Below are 16543 nucleotides of genomic sequence, written 5' to 3' on the forward strand. Positions count from 1 at the left end.
TTCTCAGCTGACCTTTCCCTCTGCTCCTGCAGTTGCTCCTATCTCTAGCCCACTTTCACCTTTCTTCTTTACCACCTCGGAAATTAGTGGATTACCTCAGCCCCTCTGTTACATCATTTGGCAAGTTGATGAAAGTCAGGTTGCCAACTATTTTTATGTGGAAAACAGGCCTCTCCCTGTCTTTTTAAAGTGTGTTTTTTTTTTTTTTTTTTTGGTGAAAGGACTCAAAAAGTCTCTTTGTGAGGTTCTACAGTTGCCTGCCATTTTAAAATCCAACCTCAACTGGTTTTAGTAATTACACTTTCGTCTCGCAGGAGTTTCACTGACAAAAATTGTGGCTGATTTTCAAGTGACAAATCAATGTGAAACTTTCTATTCTTTTTTTACCCTGAAGAAAGCCTGCTGTCCTATATGTGAAGGTCTGTTATTGTTTCAGACACTGTAGTGTAACAGTACATCCCTGGCAGCTCCTAGAACAAAACCATGGGACATATGGGACTCTCTCCCTTTCCCAGCAGCTTTATCTCAACAAGAACTGCATTTAAGCAAACAGCCCAAAGCACGACTCATACCCCAGTGAGAGACAACTATTTGAAAACTTTAGAGCTGCATAACTGACCACAGAAAGGGCAAAAGGATCAAAAATGAGCCTAATGTTACAATTGCAAATGCAAAACAAATTAATATTCCCATAGAGGGAAAGCCAGATCTGTCAAACTGCCCAAGCCTCTGCAGAAGGTTTGGCTACTGGAGCAGCAGGGAGACAGCCTGGGACCAGGCATAAATATTCTGGCCCTTGGAGTTAGACATATGTGCACTTCAGAAGGTTGCTGGCAGTGGGAAATCCTTGGGCTAAGCATTTCTGTTACCAGCTAAGTGTGTCCTTTTGTAAATAGTAATTTACTGTTTTCTCTGAAGTTTTCACTGGTTTGAAGCTTCTCTTGGTGTATTTCAGAGATGCAAAGCTAAGATGAAAAAAATAATTTTGTGTTGCTTCAGTTTTGTTAAGATTTTTCTATTGATTTGATTTTTAATTAGCATGCATTCATATAATGCAAAGTTACCTCAAAATGTACTGTGAAATTGTTTTGAGATCTTAAATAAAAATTTAAAAATTAACTCAGTCATGCCATTTCCCCCCTCCCTAACAGCATCTGCTAAAAAGCTGCAAGTTACCAACCATTGAAATGCTACATAAAATGCTCTAAAATAAATCAAAAATTTATATCCAAGTAGATATAACCAAGTGAAACTTTCAGATTCACAATGTGCAGTTACACATTAGCAAGTGACTGATCTATTGCTTATGAAAAGAAAAAAAATAAGAAAAAGTCTTTTTTCAGTTCAATAGAAAGTTACAATATTTGAGAAATGAATAAGAAGTCATGTAATGGCTTTGCAGCTTTTGAACTTTCACATGTTTCAGATTTTTCTAATGCTTGTGAGGATTAAAGAGATTCACATCTCAATGGCTGGGGCACCTCGCATTTTTTCTGGATCAGGTTTAATGATTTCCACACTGTAGAAACTTCACTTTGTATGAACACACCCTGAATTTAAGGAATTTTTCATACTTAGGTACATGTTTTCCAATATATTTCTTATAATGTTAGCTCTGTCAAAGGGCACAGTGGCTTGATCATAAGAGTGAGCAACACCTTCAATTTCACACATCAATACACTGGGGCTTTTCAGTACGCTTTTCTTTCCAGAACCCAAAAATAAATTAAGGAGGGGGGCAATGGGACGTAAGGAAATTATAAAATAGAAGTCTACCATGGATTTTTTGCTTCTGTGTATCATCTCAATGCGGACCCCGAAAAAAAAGGAGAACTATTTATTTCAGTGATGTGCAAAGTTCTTGGTTTTAAAGCTGCAACTACACCCTTTTCATCTCTTTAAAAGACATTTCAAAGCAGGATTGTGAGACCCAACGAGAGAGAAGAGCCTCTGATGTCCATCCAGCTCACAGAGAAAAAAACTTTGCGTTTTCTACCCTTTGACATAGGATTACGGAGTGACAAAAATCCATTTCATCCTTTCTAAGAAAATGCATATGTGAGGGCTTACATTAAAATATAAACTAGTGGCTCTCAGGAAGGCATGGGTACCATCTAGAATCCAGCAATAATCACAAACCTAACAAATCATCATGGATGTTAAGTCCTCAGGGCTCAATGACAAGATGAACTGAATGTTTAAAACTATTTGCACCCAATAGGTGTGACAACCTAAGATGTAAACTCTGAAGGGCCTGTACAGAACTGAATCTGGTGTATGAACAGAGGAATGTTTTTTCCTGGTTGTAGACCCATGGAGTAAGAAAATTTCAGAGCTTTAACTGAATTTATTGGCTTCCATCATTATGCAGCACAGGAATGCAGCCAAAACTTCTGACTGCCGTGCATTTCTTCTAACATGCTCTGCAACAGAAATATCCAATTCATCCAGAAATCTTGAACTACACAGCAGTGCTATTCCAAAATCCTGGCTACCTTCTGAATTTTTTTGCATGTTTCAAATTCCTGTTATAGTCCATACTAGTATGAGACACCCAGGACAACCTGAGGTTAACAAGAAGCCAAGGTTTATGGGGGAAAGCTGATTTAAATAAAGGGCATTGCCTCTTTTTACAGCTGCCAAGTAGCTGAAAACAGCATCAGTTTGGCTGAGCAAAGAAAGGAATCAAATGCTGGCAGTACTTGAAACTTTGGAGACTCCTTTTGAAGTGGGAGTGCCCCAGTGAATCCAGCCCTCCAATGTTCCACCAGGGCTGGGATTTCACTTGACCTTATAGCTGTGATTTTAAATTATCTTCTGTTTGAAAACACACAACCAACTTGATCTGCACAGCGCCCTGTCCTGCTTCTTAGGAATTCATCATAACATGAATACCTGGTTTGTGAAATCAAACATTATCTGCTCATTTTGGCTCCTTGGCCTGCCATTCACTTGCTTCTAAAATAAATAGGATTACTTTCATTAAAAAAAAAAAAAAAAAAAAAAAAAAAAAAAAGGAAAGAAAACATTTCAGAGGAATGGAATCAGATTATCAGATTTAATCTTCATGTCTCATATTCAGGTAAACTCATATCAAATGTGAACAGATAATAGAAATATGGGCACCAGAGGAGGTTATTTTTAACATTTGCAAGTAATTCTTCACAATCACAAACATCACAAAAATCTTGGTGAGTATCATGCCAAGGAACCAAAGTCAAATTTGAAGACAAGTGTGTGATTGCCTGGCTTTTAACATAAAACCCTTGATGGAAAGATCCACAGGCTGTGACACAGCAAATAAGGCACTGAGGTGTGCTGGAACTTCTGCTTCTTTATAAAAGGTGTATATTCAGAAAACTCACAGAGGTGCATAATCTTACCAGCCATTTCAAGGTGAAGAAAGAAAGACTGGAGCTTGTGATCTCATCTGCAGTGGCAAACAATTTTAGCTTTTAGTTTTAAAGGAGTAATATGGTAATATGAAGAGATGCTGGAGATGACACAACAAATAAAGTTCAGCTAACACAGTGTATGCATGTGTTAGCAGGAATTGCAGCTGAGATCTGTAATACACTGTCATCTGTAGAGGTCATGAGCAGGAGATTTACATCAAGATTCACCAGCCATTTGTTTAAATTGCAACCATACCAAGTCTGCAGCACCATGCACCATCTCCTCCATCCTGCATGTTTTCTGCAGATAAAATACTGCACAAAAATCTATCTCCAGAGTCCTCTACTAACTGTCATTATTTCAAATGTTTCCAATTTTGAAAAATCAAAACCATTTTGACCTCAAAAGAGCCTAATTACTGTGTCTGTATATAACAAAGAAAAACAAGGCAAACCCAGACATAACTGACGTAACTGTGGTATACCTGCCTCCATATGAATAATTTCTTTGAATGTTGATGTGAGTATTCTTTATGCAACACTAAAGTGTCAAAAAAAAAAAAAAGATAAATGAATTCACTGTTAACCTTAGTGATGATAACAGCACAAGTGGCTAGAGAGCTAGAAAGCATTTATTGTTTGAAATTGTTGCGTTCTGCCTCCCTCGACATTTCTAAGAGCCCTAGCTTTGTAGGCCAAGACACCAACCATCTCATTACCCAAGTTTCTGCAGCCTGTTAAGAGACCAGATTCTCCTTGGCATATTTGTTTTGTTCACTGCCTGTTCCCTTTCATTAAAAACTAAAGACATTTTATGATGAAAGCAGTAGTATTCAGAAAAACATAATTATTGAGACTCACTGCAAGGCTACTTTACTAGCTCAGGAGGGAAGTGATATTTCCCCACATTTTTTCCTACTCAAGAGCAAATTTATAGTAAATTGCTTAACAAAAAAGTAACCTTTCAAAGAATGTTCAGAGGATCAGAGGGGGGAAAAAAGTAGAAACAGAAACACCACACTTTGGAGGAAGAGTATAGAAAAAAAGACATGTTCAGGGGAAAATAAAAGAGATGAAAGCCTGGCCCAACGGAATTCCAGAATAAAACAGCCATTGGATTCAACAGGGTCATGATCTCTGTCAAGATCTGAGTCTGGATTCACTTTTGAAGTAGGTGTGGCCTAAGAGCAGGAAGGAAGAATTAGCAATAATTTAAAATATCTCTCTCTGTCTTAAACAGCCCATCATACATTTTATTTTACAAAAGACACACGTGGTTATGAAACACAGCTATCTAGGTACACTCCACTTTTCACCACACTACCCTTTTTGCCTTTCTATCACACATTAACACTGACATTTTTTTTTGTCTTTGCTGGTGTTGAATGAGATGACAGAATTAACACAATGGCTGGTGCTACACACCAGAACTGCCTACATTTCATCTCAAGCCACTTTTCATCATAGAAAAAACAGCATCTTATATCTAGAGGCACAGGCTTTGGTGCTACACTGAGACAGCTGTGGTTGCATGCTATGTGCATCAGGGCTGTGTTTGTGTAAGTTATCCTTGTGTCCTGTATTCACACCCACACACTACATGTATGCAGCAATTCTCAGTGCACAGGCACACACGTGCATGGATGCAGGAAGAGCAGGAATGTGGGAGCCACAGTAATGCTTCTCCTGGCTGTTACAGGAGCATTTGTTACAGAATTTGTTCCCATGTTAATGGATCACAGGAAAAAATTCTTGTAAGGATTATTTTGTTAAACATTTGTATTCCCTACTGCATTGCTATAAAAGGAATGTGCTAACTGCCAGTCTTTTAAGAAATATGAGACAATTCCTTGTACTTTTGGTTTGAAATTGGAACTGAAACACATTTGCTACAGAATAACAGATCTGTATGGCCCTGCAGGAGGTGAAGGCTGGGAGTCAACTCACTCCTTGTGGCATAGGAATCTAGATGAGTTGCTCTATATCCTGTATCCTCTGATCATTTTCAGAAAAACAGAAAGTTGCCATAAAACCACAAAATGCTTGGCAAATCCATGACTGGCCAAGACGTCAGGAATAGATGTCAGGAATAGACCCATCAGTACAGCCACCTCACAGCTGCAAATAGTGGCATATTTTGATGGGAAAAAAAAAATTGCCTGCATATGCTCTCAGTAAATCAGCATTCACTTAGCCACCCTAGAGCATGAAACTCAGCATAATAGATCTTTCATAGCTCACAGGAGAGGTCACAGTACAGGAATGTTGAAAAATACAACACAATCTTTTGTAGGTAAGAAACTTCAAGGTAGGAGGTGTAAGTTGTAGCAAGAATAGAAACCTCAGAGGAGATCATCAGAAAGTGATTAACATGGGCTTTTTCAAAAGAATGTGCACTATTGACAATATTTTCAACACAGACATATTTCAAACTCCTCTGGCGTCCTGTTCCTTATGCATTATACACACACACACACAGAGCTCAGATTTTCGGTTTGTTTCATTAACTCCAAATTTCTGCTACTCATAATTACCCAAAGTATTATGATCACATCATTCACACATTCAATTGTTTGGAAAAATTCTCATTGAAGAGACTTTCAGCAGGGCAACTTTTCATTGAATACAATTTCTGGTGCACTATATTTTTTATATTTAATATGTCACTTGACAGTTTGTTAAACTGTCTGATATGATGTTTGTTATAAACAATCAGTGTGTTGAAATCCAGATAAAGCGCAAGGACACAACTCTTTTCCAAGAGTATGTGGTGAATCTTGTTCATTGCTTTTCTTTGAACTCCCTCTTTTTTAGTACGAATATGCCAAACACTCAAATTCTTTTTTCTAGAAAATGGGGTACTACATTAGTATGGTATTGCATGCTTATTTTGATTTGCTGAAGCTCAAGTCAGCTAATATCCCAGGTGAACTGGATGAAACTACAACTGGCTACAACCAACCTCAAGAGACAACTGTAGACAAAGGCTGTCTGCTGCCTAGCATCCTGCAGCATCCTACAGGAAAATGGAGCAGGACATCAGATTTTCTTCAAGAGAATATTGCTGAGGGAAGTGGGACCACAACTTTCTGGATTAACCTCCAAGGACAGACAAGGCAAACACAATTACTGGGCATCAAATAGTGCCCCTCCTCACTTTCACTTCTCCAAAAATCTGTCACTCCATGAGACTGTCAGGAAGGAGCAGAGAAGAAAGTGGTGCAAGTTTCAGTAATGAATCAATGCCAGGAAAAAGACATAGGAAATTCAAATCTGTAGGAACTGAATGCTTTGCCTTAGCCACAAAACACATTCAAATTCATGTCTCCATTTCTTGTTTCTTTTTTTTTTTAATATCTTCCCAATAAATTCCAGGGGCCAAGGCAGGACAGTTCTGGGTCCAGGGAAGCAGCTAGCTGTCCAGAGAAATGCACAGGCAGCTCACACTCCTCTAAAAGGTACCTCAGATGTGCAAGCTGTTCACACTCCTCCAAAAGGTATCTCGTTCATCCAAATACTTGAAATTAAACTGTTTCAGACAAAAATGAGTTCACTACTTTTCAGCACTGAGTCCCATTATTTATTTTGCAATTCCAAAGGCATGTGAACCCTTCTCTCCCATCCCCCCACTGTCTCATATTTTGAAAATTCCCACTTCTTTGAGTGTGATGTCATGATGCATTGCCATGAATATTTAACTTAAAATTATGAGTACTAAATTGGAACTTCTTTGCATGGCAAAAGATCACACAGAGGGAAATAGCGGTTTAAACAAAGATCTTCTATAATTAGTGATAATAACAAAGGAAATATTCATGATTACATCAAAGGATTCTTCACTGAGTATTGTTTTTATTTGCTTCCTAAGGGAGCACAGAGTTCTAAGAAAAGATAGCACTGTTTTAGGCAGATGTAGATAAATAAAAGAAGGCCATCTAGAGATTCCAACTTCAAACCAGGGCCTCAAAAATGCTCTGAAATCCAGAAGAGTTCTCTAATTGATCTGATTACATGTCAGGCACCAGCACTCAGCTAGGTATGCAGTGCTGATAAGCCTGCAGTATGTAAACACCTTTTCAGCTGAACATGACACACAACACTGCAGCTACCCTGGGCATCTGTCTCCACGTACATAAGGCATAGCCTGGGGATTAATTTCATCCACTAGCATAAATAGGACTAATTTTTTGAAGTACAGATAGCTAAAAATAGCTAAGAGTAATGTTATGCAATAAAACCTGGTATATGTTTCCCCTTTCCAGATGAAAGAATCTGACATGGCTTCAAATAAAAAGAGGTGGCAGCCTGACCAGAACACAAAATATATTCATTTCATTTCCTTCCAGAGAGGCAGCATTTTAATCTTCCATACATTAAAAATGCATGCCCACTATCATATCATTTCACCAGCCTAAATATTAAATTATGACCTCCCAACACTTCTGCCCTCCCCCGGAAAAAAAAAAAATAGGTCAAAAATAAATGGAAACAAACTGTTTTCTGCTCCTTTTTATGCATTTGACAAAGAGAAAAAAAAATGAGGGAGATAAATCTGCATAATACTGAACTGAATCTCTTTAATTCCAGTCAGCTTTTATCATTCAATCACTGAGTCTGTATGTGGAAAAATTCATGCTAATTCCCCCTAGCAACAGCCGCAGCCTATCCGGGGGAGCCCCGCACCAGGCAGCTGCCAGCCAGCAAGAATAACTCTAAGTAGGTCAGCCCTGCATTTCTAAAAATGCCACGGTCTAGTAACCCCAGTGTCCCGTCTGTCTGCCCCAGCCCATAATAACCCCGATGGCTCGGTGACACAATGACACAGTACCCTGTTAGAGCGCAATCAAATCCCGCCGCATTATTCTGCTGCGAGCAGCGCTGCTGGATGAAGGACCCGTCGAGGGGCAGCATTAATCAGGCAGCCATTCATGTCCACTGGCACTTCACTCTGGAGATGGGGCCTGCATTAATGACCAGCTGTTTGAACTAACACAAACAAAATAATGCCTTCCACCCTGTTGGCTGTGCAGAATACACTATTCTAATCGGGCAGGTTATGCTCATTGACTAAACCTAAGATGTAAATTAAACAGCCCCAGACAATGCCAGCTTTTGTAACCTTCTATTAATTAAAGTAAGTATATTTAAATTATACTACACACAATTCAAAGAGCTATTGGTTTAATATACAGAGTCACCTCCTCCTACAAATTTGTGTTCACAGTCCAAAAAAAAAAAACAAACCAAATCCAAACCAAAAACCACCCACCCCCACTGCTTGAATAATTCAATCTACCTATCCTGGTAAATTAAAGAGCAACTACAACAGAGCTGAACTGCAAGTGACTTCTGCTGGGAGCAGGGAACCACAGCAGACCTGCAGTAACTGGTGTTTGGGAACAGTGGCGGACATGCATGCTGGATATGGTGGAGGGGTGTTGATAAAAGCCCTATAAACCTCTGCCAGCCATGACACAGAGAAAGGCCAGTCGCAGCAGATTAAACACCCCCTGCAATCTCACTGCTTAAGCACTCCCACGTTGCCTTCACAGACCTAAAAATAATTGCAGAGGTCAGAAAGGCCCTTGCCAGGATCTGGGCATGTGCCTTTAAGAGCACATCCATCCCTCCCACTTCCCACAGCCCTGGGGACTTCGGCATGGCTGCAAGATGCTGCAGGAAACCCTCTCCCTCCCCCCTCGCTCTTAACCAGAGAAGCCTTAATATAAACCACACCAGAGCCCAGCCAGTCTCCTCTGGGTCGGTATTTCAGTATCAAATCTGTAATGCCAGAACAGAATTTCAGCAGGCTTGCTTTGTGTCTAATTGCACCCTTCCTTTTAAACACCTTTGTTCAGCTCGCCGGTCTCTTCCTTCAGAGCATGCCTCCATGTCATGCAGCTGCCTGTACAGGACAGAGCTAGGAAAGAAATTTTCAAGGATAGACTGCTCATCTGCATTTTTTCCTGAAGGATTTGCACTTTTGGTGAATGCGTGCCATAATTCAGTCTTCACTGCTGCAGAATTCAGCAAACCTTGTGCATGTAATCCATCCACATCTGACTTAGGAATACAGCAGATTCAGTAATCCATTTTGCTCTTTCTTGTTTGAGCCAGGCTTTTTAACCAGGTTATGAGATTCTTCCTTTGCTTTGTGGCGCACATCTCATAGCAATTCCTGGAGAAATACAGTCACTGACGTAACCGTGGGCTCCTAATTACAAGCTGCTGACATTTTGCTCGTCTCTGCAGCTTTGAAGCTGCGAGTTCAGAGTCTCTCCTCCTCCCTCCTTGCTTGCTTTAAAGTGCCTGAGATAGAAGCGCACAACAGATTCAGAAAGGTATAGGAGTGGCATAAACACCTTTGCAGAGCCTGCTGTATTGCCAAAGTTGTTTTTCTTTAAGCAAACAGAAAACTACAGTTTGGGAGTAATAAGACTCCTTAGCCCCCAGCACAAGAATGCTATCCAACAGCTGGCTAAATACAATTCGACACACAGGGCTGCCTTTGTAGGCTGGGGAACAAATAGTGGAAGGACCAGACGGGCGTCTTGCAGGGTAGCTCACCATGACTATTGGGAAATCCCCTCATACACGTTTTAGTATGACATTATGGTCTATGGCTTTATATAAAAGGGAAAAAAGGAAAGGAAAAAACCCCTTCTTTCTTGATAGGCAGCTGCTAGAATCCATGCCAAGCCCTGCTAGCTGAGTGCAGTGCTTGTTTTCCCTGTTTCTGCATTGTTCAGATATGGCCAAATGAAATAGCTACCAAATGAAATATGCCTGTACTGTGACATACAGTCTCAGTCTACCTGCTCTAAAACCACCCCATGCAGATTCCACAATAAAAAATACCCCCAGCTGCATTTCACAGAAATCAAGTGCCAAATGAAAGCATTGGCTTTTCTCAATTTATGAAGAATCCTTTTCAATTAGAGGCTGATTTTGAAAATCTAAGAAAAAAAAGGGAAAAATAGAAAGATGCAAGTATAGCACTGAATACAAATGCTCAGTTGAGGATTTAGCCATCTGATGACTGTGGTAGCCAGCTGGTCTAGAAGTCATCTGGGATGCATTTATTTTGACTAGATTGATCACATTTCTATTTACAGTATAGAATTTTTCACCATACTGAATACAGCTGTGTTTATAGAGATTTTAAGATGGAGAAAATGAAACCCCACGGTTTCTCTCAGCACAGTGCAGAAGACTCAGTGCTTCAAGGTGTTAAGCGGAAAGGATCTGCTTTCACATTTCTTAAAAGAATACTGCCTACCATCTGTTTTCACAAAGTGCCACCTCAGTCAGGAAATGGGTGTAGAGCTAGAGCTGAAAATACAAGCTGCAATGAAGTCTGACCCAGCAAACTCACAAACGTCCTCTGTAAATTGGTCAGAAATGTCTTTCTTTCATTTCTATACATGTTCACACACACACAAAAGCACGTACATACACAGATTATACACACAGAGTGGGAGGCTGCTGTTTTCCCTGGGGATACTCCTGCAGCCACCTAACTCATCAGTTCACTCCCTGTCAGCACCAGGAATGCTCAAGCTACAATTTACAGTCCCTCCGTCCATACATTGCTTTGTTAATCAAGCCATCCTCTCTGCAGTGAGAATCCACAGAATCAGACAAACGGCACAGAGTGTTCCTTCTTCCTTCGCATTTGCATTCGCTCACTCTCTCCTTCTCCCTTGGCTTTGCCTTAACAGGCAGATGCAACCGATACCTTATTTATCCATCTCCAGCACAACACTGAGGTGAAACCCGACTGCAGCGCTGTGACTTCCCCATGTTAATCCTCTGGAGCAGCAGAGGCTGGATTCTTGTTGCTGATGCCCTTGTCGAGCACTGGATTACTTTACATAATATTTCTTTAAGCGTTCACCCACCCTATCCTAGATTAACACCCTTGCTTTCTCCTCCCTCCACCCTGCCACAGAAAACCCCAAAATCATCACATATTGCAACCCTTGGCTTCCAGAACCAATAAAAAAAAATCCGCGGCTCCATCGCTCTTCTTCCTTAGCAATGTGCAGACGAGAGAGTTTCGAGCCAGCCAAGCCAGGGTGAAGTGCAGGCAGCAGGACTGCAGCAGCCCCAGCAGCAGCAGGAAGAGCAGCAGCCGCCCAGGTAAATGGAGGGAAAAGCAGGTTCTGTCGAAAGTGGTGCAGCATCGTAGCTGTGAGGAAGGACTGCCTTGCTTCTTCCAAACGGTGCAGCTTTCTGCCTGCAGGAACGGAGAGAAGGGAAGACCCAGAATTAAAAATAAAAGCCAAAACAGTTAAGAAGAAACAATAACTATAACAAATTGTCGTAACTTTATTTTTCTGGGCTTTCGGGCATTTCTGGGAGGCTGTCTCTTTTCCTTTCCCTCCCCAAAGTATCCTATGTTGCTGGATGCTACTGTCCAAGAGTGCGGAGTCACAAAGGCTCACTCTCCAAAGCGCAGTGCGACCAGCATCACATGAGAAACCACATGACGCACCCAAATCGGATGCTGATGTGGTCCAGTATTTCACTCGGAGGGGGGGGGGGAATATCTCAACCAAAACATGCCCCTCTCTAGTGGTGAGAATGAATTTTCCTTTAAAAAAAATTAAAAAATTTAAAAAGGCAGCAGCTCAAAATAGAAATATCTCCATATCTATCCATCTTCAATGCCAATGTTTCAGAAGGCAAGAGAATGCTGTTCCACAGACACTAGCTGGATGGCAGCAATATTACTTCCAGGCTACATTATTCTAAACTGATTGCACTTAAGTGAATTCCTGAAAAGCATACTCCATGCCTCCCTAACATGAACAGACTCAGAAAACCATCTCCATTATTGTTCCCTGCAATCTGTATCCAAACCTGCATTCTGAATAATTTATTTCAGACTAATAAGCCGTTTGCCAAGACTACTCCTTTTCCCAATCAGCCCCACACTCAATTAGCGACTACAGCAAGAAACACAGAGGCATTCACCGTTTCCTTAACCTGTAATTTTAGTAAATTCACTGTCCACAAAATAATCAGGAAAAAAAAAATGAGCAGGAGAGTTTTTTCCTCTTTTTCATGTATGGACACAACAAAGCTCTCTCTGGTTTGCGGGTGGTGGCAACATTTTCCTCACATTGCCGACTCAAAAGCTTTCAGTCGAAGCCAAGAAGAAAACATTCCTGCCTGCCAATTCCTGCAGAGGTGTTGTGCCACCCTGTTTAATGCAGAAACATCTGGACACCTCTGTCCAGCTGCCGAATGAGAGCGTGCAGCTCTGCACTGCTGTTTACTGCCAGGGCACCAAGCAGTTAACATCCTTGGCTGCTTTACCATCTTGCCTGTAGGAGCATGGAACCGAGGGACTGGTTTCGCTCGAGAAACAAAAGCAGAGAAGCTGACCTTGATGATCGATGGAATTGCTGATCACAAAGGTATCATCCAACAAACAGTTTGTGGTTTGTAGTTTGTGTTATGCCTAACATTTGTTCAAGTGACAGAGCAGGTGGCACAGATTCTTCCATCCCCTTTGTTTGCAAAAGCTGGGCACCACCTCGCAACGCTGCGCTCCCTGGCTGTTACCACTGAAACTGTACACGGTGTCGGGGAAATACAGGAAGAGAGCTGCCGTGAATCCACACAGCTGCTTGGCACAGGATCCCATTTCAATCTCTGAAGTTACATAATGGTGATGAAGCACAGAATTCCCCCAGAAGAGACATGCTTAACCCTTACACAGGAAAGCGCAATCGGAGCAAAACCCAAGTGCTCTTTTGTGCTGATTTCAACCTTACCAACTGTTCACGCAATAGCAGATTGCAAAAATTTGCACAAGGCAGTTGTAGCTTGTTCTCATTGGCTCCTCTCAGAAAGAGGGTTTGCAATGGGCTGCACCTAGGGATTGCCTAAATTCCATGTAAAATTCAGGAGTAGCATTCAGCCTCAACAATGTTGCTAGTGTTTAGGAGAGGCGCGGGACTGCATGTACAGAAATTACAAAATCACCACAGTCATCTGAGGGCATTTTCACTCGTGGGGTTAATAATTTCAGCACTGGTAAATCTTTGATGGAAAACAGTAGAGGTATACCCAAACTCTGACTGTAGCTTTTCAATTTAATACTGTATTTCAGATGCTATGTCAGCTAATATGGTGAATCCAGATTATGGATTACTTTTTCAGTCCAAAATATAAACATTACTGAGGCAGGAACTGAGACCAGCAATATATGTATCTTCAGGACTTTGGATTACAAGATGAAAGGAGCTGTCCTGGACACCAATCCCATTGTTTTTAACGTATAACAATTATAACAGCATGGCTCTGAATGGCTTCTAGTCTATTCTCTTTAGTTTCTAAGACAGAGATGCAGCAGTTTGTAACTCTGTGAGTCAATGGTCTTTCCTACTTGATACCAGTAGCTCATTTATCTGTTCTGACTTAGGGATATGTTGGAAGGGTCATCTGGAGGTAACTCAGTGAAATCCCTGGATATCATCAACACTAAATCAGGTCAGAGGCAACTTCATCCTGAAAACTCTGAGGTGGAGATTCTATAACCTCTTGCAGTGCTGACCTCCTTCCCTGGGAAACTAAAGGCAGAAAATAAATGTTAATCCTGCATTTCTTATATAGGCAGCCTTCACCTACTGCACTACTGAATCGCATACATTTTCCTAGATCTGCCACTGAAAGCACAGGGAGGGTGCCAAGGGATGAAGGGACTTTTCATATTAATTTAACCAAGTTCAGCTCAAATTAGTAGCACCTCCAAATTGTTACCACATGATTATCATTTTATCTCCAGATGCTTCCATTTCAGCTATTAACCAAAGCACTAAAATGCTAGTGAACATCCTGATAACAATTCCAGTGTTCTACCACATGTTACCCATAAGAAACAGGAGAAAACCCAAAGATCCCCTGCATATGAAACCCAAACTACACTCAGAAGCCAGAATCAGGGCTGAACCAACATGGAGGATGTGGATTTATTCAGAATAAACAAGACATATTTTTTTCAATCAGACATGGAAAATGGGCCCTAGAGTATCTACAAATATATATGCACAACCTTGTGAAAAACCACCTATGCAAGCACACAATGTATGTAACTTTAAGGAAGATCCAGGGATGCACAGTCATGTTAGATGTCAATGAAGAGTGAGGAAGAGGAAGAGGCAAGAATTGCAAAGAGAAAGACCAATCACAATTCCCTCAGAAATGCAAAAGAAAGGCTTTATGTGAGAGACTGACTTATGCACACAGTACTTGCAACTCTAATTCTTATACTTCAGATAAACTCCCCAATAAGCATGGGTAACAACTTTTCTTCCCCCTTCAAATCTCTAACATAGGTACTTTACTCTGTTAGATGTTGTTAGCTCTCAAAGTAATTCAGTAGCAGGCTCTAAATTACCTGTCTAATGTGACCTTCTCAGTTTAGCTCCAGAGCATATTTCCTCCCCTCCAGAGAACGGAGAACTTGGAAGTTGTCCAAACAGCTGAAGGTACAGGTAAGAATTTTGGGTTGAGATCATTACTGTCTGTGTTGACATGAAAGCTTTTGGGCTGAAACACATGGAAAGAACTGGGATTGTTTTGGATGCTGCCTTGACAAGTCATCAATAAAAATTTTCCCAGGATTGCTTCTCAAACATTTGATCACAGATCCTGCTCCATATTAGTGCAGCTTTGTGCTGCCTTAGGGATACATGAGCTATGTTAGATTTGATGTAACTGTCCACAGGGGACAGGCTTCAGAGCAAAGACTCAGCAGCTGAGTAGACACTAGATGAACATGAGGAATCAGAACAATATACAGAGAGCCCAAAATAATCTCACTTCATGAGAGCTTAAAGGCTACTGAATTTCATGTAGTAATTTTCAGATGCTGTTAAAACAAATACTTCTTTATATGGTTAATTTTCTGCTTGGTACAGTGCTCCAATGAAACATGGATCCCTGCAAGTGTGATGTTTTGAACGTCACTGAAAACAAAACTTTGGTTTTGGAAAATGAAACATTTAAGGTGTCAGCTTTTCCTTTTGGGAGGAGCGCCACTTTGGGTCTTACTTCCTGAAGTCAAAGGAGGCAGAACTTCACCTTGATTCAGCACAGCACAGACACTGCAGAGACTGAGCAGAAAAAAACAGAACCAACCATAAATTTAAGTTTTTCTTTATTATACTCAAAAGCTGCCACCCCTGAGTAGCACTAAACAGTGCCACCTAGGAAGCAGGAACGAAAAATAACAGAAACTTGGAGAAATGCTATGTTTTCAATTAGAGTAGAATGCCAATAACACATTTGAGTATATATCAGTAAAATGTGGAGTTGCTAATTTGATGGAAACATATAATTGCAAGGAACAGTCCAGTTGAATATTTTATGGTTCTCAGCAAGAATCAGGCTTTGGGGTTCAATTTTAAATGACCTTTCTCTCTGTAATCTGCAGATGTAGAAAGAATTATCGTTAGGCTTGCTTGAGGTTTCAACCCAAAAGCCAGGCAAAACTTGACGTTTCACTGAACTTGAAACCTCAAAGTGAACCTCAAGCGTGCAAACCTTATGGACTCAAATCAAAACAAACAAAAGTCAGTGAGCAAAAACCACAGAGCTTCACATGGGTCTAACCCCTGAGCCATACTGGCTACTGGCCAGGGCATGAAGAGCCCTACACATCACACAAAATACCAGCAGAGGTTTAGTGACCACAGGGTATGGCTAGACACACACTGCCACAGCTTAGAGACACTTAGATCAATGTCATCTGAGAGCTCAAGTCTCAAAAGCCATTTATCTACATTGTACCTCTTCAGTAAGGTAAGCTATCTTTTGAGGAGTTTTGTGTGACCACAGCTACTTTGCTACTTGATGGGTTTTTACAAAACTATCTCCTTGCTGAACTGTAGGGTGTCTGGAAAGGAGATCTAACTACCTCCTCATAAAAAAAGAAACACTTCCATTTTCTAAACAGTTAAAAAACAACCATGATTCCACCTTCTCAGTAAAATTTTCAGTAAAATACACTGGAATCTGCCTCAACCATTTAAATGAAAGAAAGTGAAAAAAACAGGGAAACGGTGATTCTCTATTTTCAGCACAAACATGTTCATGACAAGAAACTGGTAAAGCACCACAGTTCTGCACTTTTC

The 16543-nt window shown here is 40.7% G+C and overlaps 1 long non-coding RNA gene across 1 annotated transcript in view; it reads right to left on the bottom strand.

The window, feature by feature from the left end:
• Positions 1-10777: 10777 nt before the first annotated feature.
• Positions 10778-16543, bottom strand: part of LOC132076687 (uncharacterized) — a 273769-nt gene continuing 268003 nt past the window's right edge. Inside the window, exon 8 of the long non-coding RNA XR_009418958.1 lies at positions 10778-11634. This is a non-coding gene — a long non-coding RNA (uncharacterized LOC132076687). The remainder of the gene's footprint in view (positions 11635-16543) is intronic.

Source organism: Ammospiza nelsoni, chromosome 1 (genome assembly GCF_027579445.1).
Source record: "Ammospiza nelsoni isolate bAmmNel1 chromosome 1, bAmmNel1.pri, whole genome shotgun sequence".
Taxonomy (NCBI): domain Eukaryota; kingdom Metazoa; phylum Chordata; class Aves; order Passeriformes; family Passerellidae; genus Ammospiza; species Ammospiza nelsoni.